Source organism: Sorex araneus, chromosome 5, assembly GCF_027595985.1.
Source record: "Sorex araneus isolate mSorAra2 chromosome 5, mSorAra2.pri, whole genome shotgun sequence".
Lineage (NCBI taxonomy): Eukaryota > Metazoa > Chordata > Mammalia > Eulipotyphla > Soricidae > Sorex > Sorex araneus.
The window spans coordinates 95,736,187-95,750,421 of NC_073306.1; positions in this window are offsets into that span (position 1 = coordinate 95,736,187).

A 14,235-nucleotide genomic window follows, 5' to 3' on the forward strand; every position below is an offset into this window, starting at 1 on the left:
TCACCCTGTTTGTTCCATTCTTGGCTGTGGGTCCCGATGTGGAGTTCTTTGGGTTACCTTCTATGTCCTATCTTGGTGTTAAAATCACTGAGAATGACCTTATAGAAAGTGTGGTCTTCTTTATAGAACTTCTCCAGCTTCGTGTAGAACTTCTCAATTTCTTCTTCGTCGTAGTTGGATGTTGGTGCATAGATGACAAAGATAGAAATTGCCAGCAATGAGCTACATCTATTAAAACATAAGTATCCGATTCAGGTTGTTAGGCATTTGAACGAATCAATGCTCATGGCTAAGTTCATGTTGACAAGGACACTGACACCACCGACATCTCTACTGTCGCATGTTCCGAAGAACAGTTTTTCTCCAGTGTCAAAAATGTCATGATGTGTTCAATGCCTTCTTGTCTCAAGCTATCAAGAGTATCTTGTCCACATGGCAGAGCCTGGCAAGCTACCCGTGGTGTATTCGATATGCCAAAAATAGTAACAAATCTCACAATGGAGATGTTACTGGTGCCTACTCGAGCAAATCGATGAGCAACCGGATGACAGTGATACAGTTATACAGTGAACAGTTTGGGTAACCTATTACAAAAGTGTTAACATTTATGTGGTTGATGTTCAGTTACCTCACCTTACCACCACCAAAATGCCCAATAACCTCTACTGGTGTCCTTACATTACTTTTACTTGTGTTTTTAAAAGATCACGTGGATTCTTCTAGACTAGAAGAGTGAATACTGCAGGCATTGAGGCCTGGTAGAAGGCTATTTGGTTGATGGAGCTGATGCGGTTTCAAACAAAGGAATTGAGATCCAGAAGAAAGGAATCGTTAGAATTCTAGGAAGTCAATAAATCATTCCCCTTCCCTCTTACATTGGAAACCAATTGAGAGATGCACACGTGGATTAAACAGAGAGCCCAGTGGAGAATATAGTTTTAAATCTATGCCAAGGAGCTTTCCTAACACCCTTGGACCCTGCTTTGCTCCACCCTCTAGCTTAGGGACAGCCCTACTGACGGTAAATGAGGGCCTGGAAGGTTGACACAGTGACTCACTGGTCAAGACAGAGAAAGGGAAATGAGGCCTTCTGGTTTTTAAAAACTCTCTCTCCTCCTAACATGATTCCCCTGTCATCAGCTGTGACTGATGGGAAACAATAGTGGTGGGAAAACAATAGTGCAGGAGTCACAGAATGTTTTTCCTATACAAGGCCAGAAAATAAATATTTTTTTATATTTTGCAAATCTTAGTTTTTTTCTACTCAATTATGCCACAGCATTGTGAAAGCAGCCAAAGGCAATAAATAATCAAATGAACATGGCTCTGTTCCAGTAAAACCAAAATTTGAATTTTCATGTGTCAGAAAATATTCTTCCTTTTATTCATTTGAACCATTTTAATCATGACGCCAGGGCCAGGGAACTGGCTCAAAGGGCTGAAGCATGTGGTTCAGCATATGTAGGGGCTCAAGTTAGATCCTCAACACTGAATGTTCTCCTGAGTACTGAGCCCATGAGCAATGCTGGGTGTGACTCTAAAACCTAAAAAAAAGAAAAGGAAGGAAGGAAGGAAGGAAGGAAGGAAGGAAGGAAGGAAGGAAGGAAGGAAGGAAGGAAGGAAGGAAGGAAGGAAGGAAGGAAGGAAGGAAGGAAGGAAAAGCCTCTTCCAAATGTACACTAGTAAAACAACAAAAAGCAACAGAAAAATAAGTTAACACATGGGTAGGACAGCCTCCAAGTCCCCCATCCTTCATAAGAGCAGAATTTCTCTGGTCCAAAGATGATGAGCAAAAAAGTTCCCAAGGAACTGGTGTTTCTCTTTCTTTTTTGTCTTTACAGAACATTTGTTTAAAAAATGAAGTGAGAATCACATAAATAAAAATCAACAATTTTAAATGATACAAATCAGTAGCATTTAGTTCATTCATGTTGTTGCTATGACTGATTATGAAGTTTCAGCTGGGAGCGGTTCATTTGTCACAATGGACATGCTATTTCTTTTTTTTTTTTAATTGAATCACTGTAAGATGGACCATTACAAAGCTGTTCATGATTGGGTTTCAGTCATACAGTATTCCAACACCCATCCCTCCACCAGTGTACATTTCCCAGCACTAGAGTCCCCAGGTTCCCTCCCATCACCCCCCACACCACAGCCCCTGCCTTTCTCTACGGCAGGCATTTCTCTCTCTCTCTCTCTCTCTCTCTCTCTCTCTCTCTCTCTCTCTCTCTCTCTCTTTACTTTTGGGCATTGTGACTTGCAATATTAAAACTGAAAGGTTATCAAGAATACCCTTTACCTACTTTTAACCCTCAGATCTTGAAATACCATTTCTTAAGGTAAAAGTCTTTGCTTCAGCAGCATAATCTAATCTGAGTATCTCCTAACTGGTATGCCCTGCCAATACTGCTTGACTAGAATATAAGATACCCTCTTTCCTAATAATTAAAATTGGATTTGGCCTTAGAATTTAGGCCTTCTTCGACCATGTACCATGTACATTCATTAAATCCTTGAGCCACAATAACCAGCATCACAGTGAAACTTTATTCACTATTTGGTATTTTCTTGTTTGTTTGTTTTTTTGAGCCACACCTGTTGGTTCTCGGGGATGACTCCTAGTTTTGCGCTCAGGGATCACTCCTGGTAGGGCTTGTGGGACTGTAAGGGATGCTGGGATCAAACCTGGGTTGGTCAGGTGCAAGGCAAACACCCTACTCACTATACTATCTCTCTGGCCCCTGTCCTGCCTTCTTTGAAGACGTTTTCATCCTGTTTTCACCTGCCTGTGCATTTCCCAGGTGGACATTAGTTTGCATCAAACAATAGTTAAATTTTAAATGTGCCTCCAAATTTATATTCCACTTCTAAGCGAACATCCACGAACTACAAGTCTGAAGATTGAAACTCATTCTATAATTCTTTGAGGCTGTCTTTCAGGATGGAGAACAGCGGATTTTATAAATACATAAATATGAACTGAGATTTTGGTGATTGAAGCAGATGATCTGTGCAAATCTTGAGTGAGGAGTTAGAAAAAAATAGTACGTTATGTTTTTTAAACTATAATTTATTAGTCAAGAGGTTTACTTGAAAAAAAAAAGCAGCTAACCTATTTTGTGTTTTATAGCAATTATCAAATGAAGTGTAAACCTTTTGGTTATTGCTATGAAATGTCTTTTGTCCCTAAAATATCTATAAATTAGACCCATTCACTGTTGGTTAGTTTTGAGTTTTCTGCATTATAATTCTATACAATTTACATGTTGTGCAAATCATTCTTCGATGAATATCACCTAATACATTTATTCGTTTTCAAAATTAACTAAACATAGTCTTCTTTTTTTAATTGAGTCATCGTGAGACACAGTTACAAAACTTTCATGTTTGAGCTTCAGTCACACAATGATCAAACATCATCCCTCCTCCCTCCACCAGTGCACATTCTCCACCACCCATGTCTTCAGTATTACCCCACCTTTCCATCCCTCCCCCTGCCTCTATGGCAGACAATTTCCCCCATACTCTCTCTCAACTTTGGGGCATTATGGTTTGCAGTATAGATACTGAGAGGCTATCACTAAGCATAGTCTTCCATTCCATTTAATCACACCCCCTCCTGCCTGCAGGAAGCCAAGTGGTCTAACATGTTCTATTGTATCTTGGCTCCTTGAGGCCAAAACTTTATGACTAGATGGAGGCAAGCAAATCTGGTGGCTCTTGTTATATAAACTCTTTATTTAATGTCATTGAATCATACTCAAGTTTTTTTTTTAAGGTAGAACTGGGTAATTGGAGATAGAACATAGAGGTAGAGAGACTGAATTTACTTATGTAGCTGAGATTTTGAATAAGATGTTTATATAGGGAAGAGAGAAATATATGTGGGTAGGGAGCTTGCCTTGCATTTGACCAATCTGGGTTCAGCCCCACACCATATGTGGTATCCTGAGCTTCAACAGAAGTGATCCCAGTCCGTAGAGCTTCACAACACAGGGAAGAGAAAGGGAGGGGAGGGGAAGAAAAGGGAGAAGTGGAGGGGAAGAGAGGAAAGGGGGGAGTGGAGGGAAAGGGCAAAAAAATGATGTTTCTTGGAGAAATGGATTTCTTTTCAGAACATTTCTCATTGCATGTCTTATTCTAATCACCATCTGTACCTATTGGTATTACTGGGAAAACATTGTTACAATGTCAAGGGCAGTACTTCTAAAACTTGGAGCTTCAATTATGCTGTTTAGAGAGAAAACACAGGCATAAACTGAGAATTATTTATGCCCTTCAACCCAAATATTATGGACTCAGCAGCTAATTCACCAAGAAACATAGGCACAACCTTCCAGAGCTGAATAAAGTGAGAAATAGGTTTGACTTCTCTCAAACAATAGTTACAGCAAACTGCAAAGGCTTTCTGCAAAGGAGTAATTTAGCAGGAAAAGGGTCCCATAGTTCAATTAGAAAGCAATCAACCCCATCATCGACAATTCTTAGACTGCAAGAGCGAAGGGAGCCTTCTCCCTCCCATAAACCCTCCCAATTCCCAGTTCACAGCTTTGAAGTCCAGGGGAAGGGAGCAGTTCTGAGAAGGTTGTTCCATTTGGATTGTTGAGCCTGGAAGGGACATCATTTCTCAGAACCCATTCAATTGTCCTGTGCAATAGAAGAAGTAGCATGATTTAGGAAATCAAAATGAGGTTTATTTGTAGATAATGCTCGAATCCCAGCCTTTTTAGTTTGGCTGCCTAAGCTTGGGTAAGCTAAACTTTTAAAGCATCATTTTCCTGATTTATAAACCACCTCACATTGTTGCACAAGGCCTAAAGAAAAGAGAGGCCTGAGAGATATTACAAGGGCAAGGCACTTTCCTATCGTCCCACCAACCCCATTTCAATCCCTGGCACAATCCCACATCTACAGGGATCACTGCTAAGCATAGGGCCAGGATTGCCCCCTGAGTACTGCTGGGTGATATCCACTACCCCACAACCCCAAAATAAAAACAAAATCTTAAAAGGGAAAAGAAGGAAAGAAAACATGCACAGTGGCTGAGAATAAATGCTCATGAAAATTCTAGTTACTACGGTCAGAGTTGCCTTACATATTTATCAAATGGGGGTGACCAGTCTGATTTCTCTAACTTAGTAAATTCCTCACATTCCCTGATACCAAAATTCTTTTGGATGGGCCTTAGCTGCAGTTGAAGATTAAATATTTAGGCAGGCCCCATGCTCAGACCTAGCCTCATTTTTGAAGTCAGTTTGGTTTCTCTACCAGCATAACACATCCAATGCAACTACATTCCTTCAGTGCTAACAGGTCTAAAAGAGGCTTATATCTCTGCACTGCATCTCTGTATTTCATCTCTAACTGATATTCTTCTAGGTAATGAGTCTGCCCTGACATCTTCCCAGGTAAATCTCATTTCCCAGGTAAATCTTATTTTCAATCAAGGAAATAATGTTACAAATTCTTTTTTTTTTTTTTTTTTTGCTTTTTGGGTCACACCTGGCGATGCACAGTGGTTACTCCTGGCTCTGCACTCAGGAATTACCCCTGGCCGTGCTCAGGGGACCATATGGGATGCTGGGATTTGAACCCGGGTCGGCCGCGTGCAAGGCAAACGCCCTACCCGCTGTGCTATCTCTCCAGCCCCTACAAATTCTTATAATAATGGTTCTCAAGCAACTCCCATCTCCTTGTGTTGGGTCGTGCTCACCCAATGGATTGAAGCATTAACTAGAGGATTCATGTTGGCCTCTGAACCATGAGCAAATCTGAAACAAGCCCAAGCTTGGGACACGTCTGCACAGGAGGCTGAATCCTCTCTCATTGCCGCATCAATCCTGGCACCATGTAGAGAAACGGAAGATAGCCCGCCGGAGGAATGACTTTGCCATAGTCAACACCAGCTCCAATGTCCTTAGATTATCCAACTCCACCTGAGTTGCTGTGTGATTGTCACTCCATAAAGGGCTGTAAGCAAAATGAACTCTGGGAGACACTAGAAGAGAACAGCTGCCACCAGCTGAGTCCAATCCTAATTGTTAATCTATGAATAATAAATTTAAAAATCGGTAGTTTTTTTAAGCTACTAAGAGCGGAGATGGTGTGTTTACACTATAGATAATGGATGTAACTTAAAATTTTTAAGTACTGTGGCAGCCCTTTTTGGCCTCTTTTCTGTGTTTCTATCAAAGACAAAATAGAGTAAAGCTTTGTTTCATTTTGGGTCCAGACCCAGTGGTGGGCTTACTCCTGGCTCTGTGCTTAGGGAGCATCTCCTATCAGGGCTCAGGTAGCTCTATGGGGTGCCAGGGATCGAACCTGGGCCAGTTGTATGCAAGGCTGGTGCCTTACCCACTATACTGTCTCTCTGGTCCCTAGAATAAAGCATTTTGTAACATAATTTTAAATATTTTATTTATTTGTGCAAACCTAGAATGTACATTTATTAATTTTAGTTGATTTTATATAAACAAGAATAGAAGCAAAGTCCATATAATTTTCCAAAAGATGTGGTGACAGAAGCTTTACCTGAACAAAGTGAGAATTCCTGAATAATAGGTGAGAGATTTGCTGCCAGCAAGAACATGCCAGGCTCCTGAGAATAACTGCCTGACATCATCTTGTATGTGGCAGCTCCAATTCTTCCTCTGGCAGCCATAATGCACGATTACACAGACATTTTCAGCAGTTTTAAAATAACATCTACATTTTATCTGGCAAATAGAGATAGCCTAGTGGTCAAGTAAATCTCAGAGTGGGCAGAGTTGAGAAATAAGGCTGAGTAATTTATATTTATGACAAAGAATGAATGAGGGATTAACTCTAAGATTCAGTAATGATAAAGAACAAGAAATGAACATTCTGAGCAGAGATTTAACACTAAGTCTGACTTTCATGTGGATCTGGCCCACATCCACATCAAAAACAAACAACTGTCAAACTTCCCAGCACCACAGGACAGGGACCGGGATGTGGCTCATGTTTAAGAGTCTGGGTTCAATCGCTGATACCACCAACATAAAAACTCAACACAGGCAGAATTGGAAGGGATTTGTGTTCTTACATTAAGATTACTTCCAAATTGTCATTATTGTCAGGGAAGATGGGTTTGTAGTAAAAATACCCAGGGTTCAGTGGGGAGGCTATTACTACACTAACTCTTCACCAGGAACTGGGGCAATATTTTGTTAGGTTGTTCTGAAGAAGACATTGACGAGGGGTTTTGAGCTCATGTAACAGAGAACAGAAAGACAGAAGCAGAGACAAATATGGAGAAAACCTCCTTTAACTTTCCTCAAACAGTAAAGGGAGGAAAGATTTTCCCTAAGGGGACTCTGGTTGCTTTTGAATTTGAAGTATAACAGATGATAGGAATGACTCACTTGGAATGCAATAAGGCTCCCACATTGGCTACCTATGTCAGGCATGTGACTAGTTAAGTCATGAGCACATTCAAATCATCTTAGAGGAGCAAATGACCTTATTAGGGCCAATGAAATGTTGTAAGACCTCCATGAGGCACATATGCTGCTTTGGAGATCTCTGTGCTGGCTGCTACTGTTGCCATTTTACTTTATTTGGTGGAAGACAGTAACATAAGGTGAACCAAGCATTGCTTGAGATCTAAAGCCAGCCTGCAATTATATCTGCATCTGAAACTCATGCTTATTCCCCAGATATTTGGTTTAAAGTGGTCAATATATTCCATTTTGGCTTAACTTAATTTGTATTGGGTTTTCTGTCCCTGGCTACCAGGAAAATATAACTGTGCATCCTTCATCAGATTTTTAATCTATTAAATGTAGGGGTTCTTCTGGAAGATAACATTGATTTGCACCCTGTAATTCTGATTTCAGGAGAAGAATGAGGGAGGACAAGCTTTAAAGCAAAACAGATATTTTCAGATAAACTACCTTCCATGCTTGTAATCGATTCAGTGAAATTTATTGTGTGCCTTTCATATCTGACACACAGGTTATTTCTTCCTTTCTACATCACCATGGAAGGTCACTGTCACTGTCATCCCATTGCTCATCAATTTCTTCGAGCGGGCACCAGTAACATCTCTCATTGAGAGACTTATTGTTACTGTTTTTGGCATATCCAATAGGCACGGGTAGCTTGCCAGGCTCTGCTGTGCGAGCTCCATACTCTCAGTAGCTTGCCAGGCTCTCCAAGAGGGGCGGAGGAATCGAACATGGGTTGGCCACGTGAAAGGTGAAAGCCCAACCGCTGTGCTATCACTCCAGCCCACCATGGAAGGTAAATGTGTATAATCATATGAAGCATGATTTACATCTTGGGTCAAAATGCATTCTTGAGTATGATGTTGCTACAGTGATTTAGAATCTAGTAGCAAGAAAAGCAATTAAAAAGAGAAAAGTACATTATTGTCTTTTAAATTGCATTTGTGGATCTGTGTGAGGGTAGTACACACATTTTTATAAGCGTTGCATAATACTGTGTTTTTAAGTCAGGATAGGCAGGCAGAAAATATTTTTATCTTGAAAATTTTCTGTTAACTCAAACATACTGGGAATTCTTAGCAGCAATGAAATACTGAAATATGCCAAAGAAATAAATGTCTCCGTGTGGTACTAATATTTAAAAAGCCATGTCCACTAATATTTAAAAATCCATGTTTCAGGGTATCTCTCAGACCTGCAGACCTCAGAAGGAAGGCCTGGGTTGACCAGGCGGATTAGGCCTTGCTCAAGTCTCTCTTGAGCTTCATAATTTTGTTGTTGTTTCTGTTTCTTCCACTTCTTTTCTCCCTATTTCCATTCTCCTCCTCTACCTCACCTTTCCTGGGATTTATTGACAACGTTACTTGTAAGAGATCAGAAAAGAGTTATATACATATGGGACAGGTTATGATTTGTCAGGATGTATTTTACATCTCTGAGGGATGAGAACACCAAATGCACTAAATATCCTTGTCTAGTTTAACATATTCATGTAAAGCCAAATCTATTGGCCTGAAAATCCACATTTTCTTTGTGTCTAAGGGAAACTTCACAGGCCACGTGTGATGTGTGGTGTCTGTGTGGTGGCACATCAATGTCTCATGAGAACTGTGCCAGCAGGTCACAGATTGACCTCCTGGAGTGTCTGTGTGTCCTTTGAACAGCTTTATAGCATTCAAAGCACTAGAACATGATTCCTTCTTTGTCATTCAAAATAAAGGCCAGCTCTCACACAAACACTTGCTCTGTTCACATGTAGCTTCATGACTGCTCTGTATGCTCAAATTTCATTTCACCACACACATTTAAGTACCCACCAGGAATTAGGTGCCAAGGAGGCACTAGGAGCACCTCCCTATGGCTCCATCTCTTCGGGACAGTGTCCCACAAGTGCTTTTAACTTAAAACTGCTGCCACTAATCTTACTCCCCACCTTGGACCTGACAACAGGAAATGCAAGAGCTGAAAAGCAGTGTACCCCTTTTCAGATCAGTGTCCAACTCACACTCATCTTCCATGGTGAGAAGACTCCATCATCTAACTTCCCTGTTCTCGCCCTCACTGCCACAACCAGTGTCTACCTACCACGCCCCATTGCAGGCAGTCCTGACTTCTGGTGGTTTGGCCAAGACTTTTCAGCTTCACCCTAGTGGAAAAGCAAAGGGCCTTCAGTAGAATGTGTCCTTAACTTTTGAATTTTACTTTGTCAGGGAGAGCAATATTTGGTGGACACTACTGTTAGGGTGCCAGGTATGGCAGCTGCCATCAATCTCACAACATAATTACCAGGGTCTCTCCAGGTTATATGTGTCACATGATCTCTGAATTACAATAGTTTCAACTTACCCTGGGTCTGTCACCCACATTAAGACATTAGACAAAGGATCTGCAAGTGCCTCCTCCACTGCCCTCACATCCACTCTTCCCTTCATCTGAGCCTTTGGTTTTTTGACACCCGATGTCTCTCCCTCAGGTCTCTAGCTGCGATTTATGCACCTGCCAGAATCATTTCTCTAAAATAAAATCTGGCCATGTCACTTCTGACTTCCCCGCCTCACAGTTTCCCTCCTTTGTAGTGGGATCAGGTTAGAAGACCCAATTCTTCGTCTCACAAAGCCTGTCTGACCTGCTGCCTCTCTCCCAGCCTCCTCCCTCCAGGTTCTTCCCCAGGTTTTAGCTTTTCCTCTCATCTGACCTCACACAAAGAACCCAGCATGGGGTGCTCCTGCTCCTCTAAAGCTTTTCTCTGCCATTCCTGGTTAAGGGCCTATTTTTCTACTCAGTTTTCAAGAGTTGGCTAAAGGATCACTGCCAACAGTACTGTAAAACACAGAACCAGAAGGGAGAAAAAAAGTACCTGCTACAGAAAAAATTGGGTACATTGGTGGAGAGAAGTGGACACTGGTAAATGGATTGTTGTTAGATGTTGTCTACCTGAAACACAATCATGAGTAACTCCGTCATTCACAGTGATTCAATAATAAATACACTTTTTAGAAAGAAAAAAAAGGGTCACCGCAAGGCACTTGCTGATTTCTCTGTAGAGTTGTTGGTGCTCCTTTCCATACCCTCAGAAACACATTTATTTGAGAAACACATTTACTAATTTTCCTCATACCTGATTGGAAGGATGTTTTGTTACTTGTTGATCTGTCAGCTCCCCCAGGTAGACCATATTTCTCCAGTTGCAGGGGTGGGGTTGGGTGGTGCTGAAACAAGCCAAAGGGTGATAGTAACCTCTGATACGATAGGGGAGGAGGATGAGGGACACTTTCTGTTTGTTCACTTAAAGAGGGTCAACCGCCACCATGCTCACGGCCACTCTCCACACGTTCAGGCTGAGCCTCACCCATGAGTGAATCCTCATAAAACCCAGGGATGCAGAACTTCTGATTGAAAACTCCAGATTCAACGGAACTGGGAATGGGCAACCTCTGCATATGTCGCCCTGTTTCCAGCAACTTGGCGGTCATGCCCACAAGCCACCTCTGGCTGGTGCCAGATTATCTCATCAACAGCCATGATCCAGAGACTCATTGTCTTTCTCTCTTGGAAGAGAGCATAAAACAACTCACCATAGCCATGCCACTGGACCCTGCACCACACTGTTACATTCGGGGCAGCCCAGAGGGAGTTGGGTAAGGGCACTCCCCTCCCCAAGAGACCCAGTCTTGGCAGCCGAAAGTCTCCAGAACTCAACCACCACCACACTCACGGGTGCCTTCCACATGCTTGGGCCGAGCCTCACCCTTCAGTAAACCTATCTCTCTACCATGCGGCCACATTTGTGGCTGCTTGACATCTCATACCTCACACCACTCATACTCCAAGTGCAATGCACCACATTTGATGGGGCATAAAGTAGAAGGCTACCATTCTTTGAGGGAAATATATTTTAACATATATATATACATATATATGTATATACACACAAGGCTCAACTCTTTTTTTGTTTTTGCTTTTTGGGTCACACCCGGCGATGCACAGGGGTTACTCCTGGCTCTGCACTCAGGAATTACTTCCTGGTGGTGCTCAGGGGACCATATGGGATGCTGGGATTCAAACCTGGGTCGGCTGCATGCAAGGCAAATGCCTTACCTGCTGTGCTATCACTCCAGCCCCCACAAGGCTCAATTCTTAACTCTTATGTTAGTAATCTCTTATAGAAGGGCTTACTGGCCCCTGGGTGAAATACAACAATCTCCACACACTCTCCTCTAAGGAAAATTTTTTGGAACATTTTTAGTGTTTTTTTATAACAAACAATACAAAATCAACTATTTTGGTTCTTATTTGGGACAGGTGTTGAGGTTAGGAATGAAAACATACAAAATATGGTGGTGGGAAGGTGTAATGGTGGTGGGATTGGTGTTCAAATAATAAATGTAATCAAATATTGTAATCTACTTTATAAAAATAAAATTTTAAAAATTTTATTTTATTTTATTTTATTTATTTATTTATTTATTTTTTGCTTTTTGGGTCACACCCGGCGATGCACAGGGGTTACTCCTGGCTCTGCACTCAGGAATTACCCCTGGCCGTGCTCAGGGGACCATATGGGATGCTGGGATTTGAACCCGGGTCGGCCGCGTGCAAGACAAACGCCCTACCCGCTGTGCTATCTCTCCAGCTCCCTAATTTTAAAAATTTTAAAAGAAGGTAATTTTCCAGGGAGGGTGCTGAGTAATTTTTTTTCTGATAAAGGTTATGAGACTTATGTGATTTTTTTTTGTTAGTCTAAATAGTTTGAGGAATCTCTGAGCACCTTTTCATGCATCTCATATCTCTCACTATTCCCATGTAGTTCAAGTCTAAGATTGCAATTGATAGTCAATTGGTGCTTATGTGGGAGGTAAAGAAATATAAGCATGCCTTCTTTCTACCCCTCTTCTATCAATAATTATGATAATGTATTTACATAATTTGTAAAAAATTAACTAGCAATGTGTGATAGGAAGCAATAGTTTTGCTGATTTGGGAGAAGAGAAATATTATTTATGACTAGGAAGTCAAAGAAGGATTTGATTGGTTCTTGGAGAATTATCTGTTATTCAGTATGCAGAGAAGGAAGGAATAAAGACAGAGGAGAAAAGAGAAACATCATGAACTTAAGTGTGAAATCAAGTGTGGGACATGCTCAAGGATGAAGGGGGTACAGGTGTGTAGGATAAAATAGCCTCAGGTAGTTTAGGTTTATTGGGTTGTTCCCATCACAGTGCTCCCTTTCCTCTGTGCTTATTTGTAACTTCTTTCTTTGTGCTCCATTGACTTGTAAATATCATTTTTCTCTTCTACTTAAATTCTTTGTATAGTATATTCAGAGCAATGTCCTTTTTGTATGGGCACAGGAAGACAGTAGTAAATGCTATGCTTTTGTTATGTGGGAGTCATTTGACTCTAAATGATACTTTCCTCCTGGGCATCTGTTCTCTCCACCTAAGCCTCAGCTGCCCTTACTTCCTAGCACCCCCAAAAGCAGGGTCCCAACGAGGGACTGGATGGACCCAGGGCAAGCGGTGGGCTATGTGCTACCCTGGCATTGAGATGGGCCTGGCCAAAGTGCCTAATGCTTAACTACAAATTAAGAGCTTGGTCATGGACAGATGCTGTCATGATCCAAAAAGCAATAACTAGATTTGGACCCTGCTAGGGTTAGGAATGATTAATCTGGCCTGAGCTCTGTAGTCGGAGTCTGTGGCAAGATGTTCCCAGGAGAGCTGCCCTACAAGCTTCACTGTATCTTTTACTGTGGCCATACAAAAATAACTAAAGGAGAAAAACACCTTAAGTGGTATTTTGCCCATGGGCCTTCAGGAGGGGCTTTCTTATGTTGCTTTTGCTTCCAGACCATGTGGATCTTGGGCCCAGAGGGCAAGTTGAGAGATATAAATTGGGGTGGAGAGCGAAGTTGAGGGGGTCGAATCAGAATCTAAGAGAAGCAGCGAGGGGTCGAATCAGACTCCAGGAGAAGTAGTGAGAGGCTGAATCCAGGCCTGAATCCAGAGAGCTGGGATCCAGGAATGAGGGGCAAGGAAGAAAGAATGTGTGAGATGGAAGAAACGAGAGATTGAATAAATGGTAACTAATCAGCAACCAGCTTGGTTCTTGTTCTTGTTCTTCCTTCGCCTGCCCATCACCTACAGCCGTCCTGATCCTGTCCATACACAGTGCTAAAGAGCACCAAATGTGGGCGGTGAGAGAGGGCTGTCCAGAGAGCCCGAGAACACACATCCCAGGTGGAAGTGGAAGGAGGTAGAGGGGTCCAGGCTGAGGCTCCAGCAATGTCAGGCTCAAGAGTATGGATTCAATCCTGAAGGTAGGAGATAAAAATTTTGACCATGGAAGTCACTGTTGGAAATTATATTTTAGAAATAATTAGCAGGTAGCATGTGGAATGTACTAAAGTTGGAAAAACAATCTAGGAAGCACAGGGTGAGACCTCCTCCATGGTACTGACAAAAGGAATTTCAGAGAGAACATCAAGAGAAATCTTGAGGCTGAAATGTAATGGCCAAGCTAACCCATTAATTTCATGCCAGGATTTTAAAAAATGATTATTTTGATGTCAGGAAATTAATGAAAAGCCTAGAATTTGAGAGACGGCAGTTCATTTTGTTTGAGATTGGTTTCATTTCAGAGAACTGTGGAAAACTGAAAAAAAAGTTCCGAACAATGAGAGATTAAGATAATTGGTGGTGGTCAAGAATACAGGCCTAGCCAGACTAGACCTGAACACCCAGGTCACACCGGTAATTAGACG